The following is a 3881-nucleotide window of genomic DNA, read 5'->3' on the forward strand; positions in this document are numbered from 1 at the left end:
TAATATACTGACTAAGAAAATAAAAAAATTACCAAAACAAAACTTAAAAATATACATTTATCTACTTAACTATGAATGTGCACGTAAAATAGTCAAATGGAGCATAGAAATTATGAAATGAGTAAGAACTTTAACAAGAAAAGGATGATAACTACTCTAGATACGAAGTTTGAGTGATAGAAAGATGAAAAAAACATGAAAAGTGCAAATTACTATGATAAATAGCATTAGAAATCAGTAAAATAAAAGAGAAAAGAGTAAACAAACTCTAGAAGGAAGAGAATGAGCATAAAAAATAGGGCTAGAAGTGGCGCACGGGCGTGTTAGGAAGGCTGTGTGGACTTGCAGCGACTAGGGTTAGGGATTTTGGGTGAGGGAGATGATGAATAGTGAAGAGTATTTATAGATTTTGGGACTGACGGCCAGGGAACATGCCCGTGTTCCTCAATTTTTACTCGTGTGATTCGCGAATTTTGAATTTGGGCACTTCTAACAATTCTCCATGCCCGTGTACCTTGGGCGTGTTAGTGCGCACGGCCGTGTTGCACGGCCGTGTCTGTCTTTGTTCACTTCTCTGACGTCTGTGTATGAAGGGCCACGCCCGTGTTGTTTTGGCAGGTTCGCCCACCGTTGCTTGGCACAGGCGTGTCGCACGCCCGTGTTAATTTGACAGGTTCAGCCACAGTTTCAAGGTACAGGCGTGTAGCACACTCGTGTTGTTTTTGTAGGTTTGTCCACAGCCATGTCGCACGGCAGTGGCGATATATCGTAGCCCGTGCTGGGGAAAATCTTTACCCTATTTCCACACTGTCCTAAGCATGCCCGTGTTCTTCGCCGTGTGTGCTTTCGAAAGCCTGCGTTCCATGAGTCGGTTAGTATGTTAGATGTTAAAACTAAAATTTAAAGAAATTAATATTGTTAGTGCTCGAGTTGCCTCCAGAGAAGTACTTAGTTATAGTCTAAGCTCGACTTACCTTTCCATTGAATGGTCATGGTGGTTCGAAGAGTTTATACTCCTTATTCCTGCTGTGAATCTCATCAAAATAAGGTTTTAGGCGGGTATTGTTTACCTTAAAAGTGTCGAACTTGGGATGATTTACCTCGACTGTATCGAATAGGAAAATGCTAAGTATCGTAAGAGGGATTTCTTCATTCAGTTTGGCACTGATAATGTGAGGATTTGCGGCATCTAATAAAACTTTATCTCCAACCTTTCCAAATCAACTTAAGGTTGTTCTGGAAAGGTTGTTCTGGCGTAGTTTTGGTTTATCGTGTGTTCTCGGCTTATGTGTCCGCCATTCATCTAGCTCTTCGATTTGTAGCCTTCATTCATCACGAATAGGTCCTCTACTATTGCTTGAAAATGGCTCATGTATTTTCTTCAAACTTATTTCCTGCAAAGTAGGTTGCACCATATTGTCAGTTTTAGTAGAATGGTTTAGACAATCACCTCCAATTTTTGATGTGTTGCCGGAATTGCGAGCTTGAAGGGTGATTGTTTCGTCTCCCACACGAAGTGTGAGCTCACCTGTGCCAACATCAATAATCATTCTAGCAGTTGCTAAAAAGGGCCTTCCTAAAATCCAAAGGGTGTTGCTATCCTCCTCTATGTCTAGAACAACGAAGTCAACGGAAAATATAAATTTATCAATTTTAATTAGCACATCTACAATAATACCCCTAGGAAATCTTATAGTTTTATCTGCTACTTGAATGCTCATCCTAGTCGGTTTGGGTTTCCCAAGACCTAGTTGTTTAAACATTTTGTAAGGCATGACATTAATACTAGCCCCTAAATCAGCTAATGCATTATTAACATCTAAACCACCAATTAAGCAAGGAATTATAAAACTCTCTGGATCTTTCAATTTGTTGGGTAGTTTATTCTGTAGAATAGCTGAGCAAACTGCATTTAGCTTCACATGTGAAGCCTCGTCCAACTTCCGCTTATTTGCTAAAAGCTCCTTTAAAAATTTCATTGCGTTTGGCATCTGCGATAGAGCTTCAATAAACAGTAAGTTAATATGTAATTTTTTTAAGAGTTTAAGGAATTTACCGAATTGTTCATCTGAATAGCCTTTCCTTATCGCATTAAGGCATGGCACACGAGGTTTGTATTCTGTACTTACCGGTTTTTGCTCATTATTGTCTACCTTACCTTTACCTTTGCTTATCTCAGTTTCTTGTCTTGGATCTGGTTCAGGTGTGACTAACCCTTCCTCATCTTGACTAGTAATCGCGTTGAGTTGCTCCCTTGAGTTAGATTCTGTATTGCTTGGCAAACTACCTTGTGGTCGTTCAGAAATCAACTTGGCAAGCTGTCCAATCTGAGTTTCGAGCCTTGGATTGATGCTTGTTGATTTTTGAGTGTTGTCTTAGTATTCTGAAAACGAGTTTCTGACGCTGAGATGAATTTGGTTAGCATCTCCTCAAGGTTCGACTTCTTTTCTTGCTGGTAAGGTGGTTGTTGAAAGACTGAAGGATGTTGTGGCCTTTGATTTCATTGACTGCCCCATGAGAAATTAGGATGGTTCCTCCAACCTACATAATAAGTGTTACTATATGGGTTATTTTGGGATCTAGAGTTATTGTTACCCATTTATTGGACTTGTTCCTACTTGATGCTAGGGTTGAAGGGTTGATACTCTATGCATGCTCCTCCTACATTCGAATTGCAACTCATCACTGGATGTACCTGAGTAGAACCACACAAACCGTCAATCTTTTTATTTAAGAGTTCTACTTGGTTAGATAGTATAGTAACCGCGTCAAGGTTGAAAACACCAACTGCTTTTGTCGGCTTTGTTCTCATAACTTGCCACTGATAGTTATTCAGTGACATCTCCTCAATAAATTTGTAAGTTACCTCATGTGTTTTATTATTGATAGTTCCTCCAACAGCTGCATCAATCATCTGTCGAGTCGAAAGATTCAGGCCATTATGAAACATTTGAAACTGTAGCCAAAGCGGTAACCCATGGTGAGGGCACCTTTTCAAAAGGTCCTTGTATCTCTCCCATGCATCGTAGAGTGTTTCTAAATCCACTGCACAAAAGAAGAGATATCATTACGTAATTTGGCTATTTTAGCTGGTGGAAAATATTTTAATAAAAAATTTTCGGTCATTTGTTCCCAAGTAGTGATTGACCCTGGTGTTAACGAGTTCAACCATTGTTTAGCCTTGTTTCTTAACAAAAAGGGAAACAACCGAAGACGTATGGCATTATCAGAAACGCCATTGATTTTAAATGTATCACAAAATTCTAGGAAATTTTCCAAGTGAGCGTTGGGATCCTCGTCCTGCAAACCATCAAACTGAACAAACTATTGTATCATTTGAATTGTGTTAGGTTTCAGTTCAAAATTGTTTGCAGCAATAGCAGGTCTAATTATACTTGACTCAGTTCTTATTAAATTAGGTTTAGCATAATCATACATAGTGCGCAGAGTAGGATTTTGATAAACAGCAATTGCAGGAGGTAGCAGATTTTCTTGGTTTTTAGCCATCTCTTGGGTTGTGGTTTGAATATCGTCCTCTTGGTCGTTCTCTGTGTATCTAAAGCTTCACCTTATTTCTCTTTGGTTACTGCGAACTGTACGATTGATTTCACTGTCAAAAAGTAATGGTTCTCATGAGTTTCTTCTAGTCATAAACTATAAAAAACCTGCCAGAAGAAAATAAATGAAGAATTAGTAAAGAAAATAAAAATTTAAATTGCAATAAAAGTAAAATGGCTGAACTAATAAAAATCAAGTGTTCCTAATATCTTAGTTCCCCGGCAACGGCGCTAAAAACTTGATACGTGATATTCATGACAAGTTTTAAATATTTATAATGAATCGTTCTTAAAACTAACTATTATCACGATAAAGGCAAGTGT

At 38.5% G+C, this 3881-nt stretch overlaps 1 non-coding gene across 1 annotated transcript; it reads left to right on the plus strand.

Moving 5' to 3' along the window:
• Positions 1-2972: 2972 nt before the first annotated feature.
• On the plus strand, positions 2973-3078 carry LOC128287754 (small nucleolar RNA R71). The gene has a single exon (XR_008278456.1). It is a non-coding gene; the product is annotated as a small nucleolar RNA R71 (small nucleolar RNA).
• The last annotated feature ends 803 nt before the right edge of the window (positions 3079-3881 follow it).

This window comes from Gossypium arboreum, chromosome 13 (assembly GCF_025698485.1).
Source record: "Gossypium arboreum isolate Shixiya-1 chromosome 13, ASM2569848v2, whole genome shotgun sequence".
In the NCBI taxonomy this organism is placed as follows: Eukaryota; Viridiplantae; Streptophyta; class Magnoliopsida; order Malvales; family Malvaceae; genus Gossypium; species Gossypium arboreum.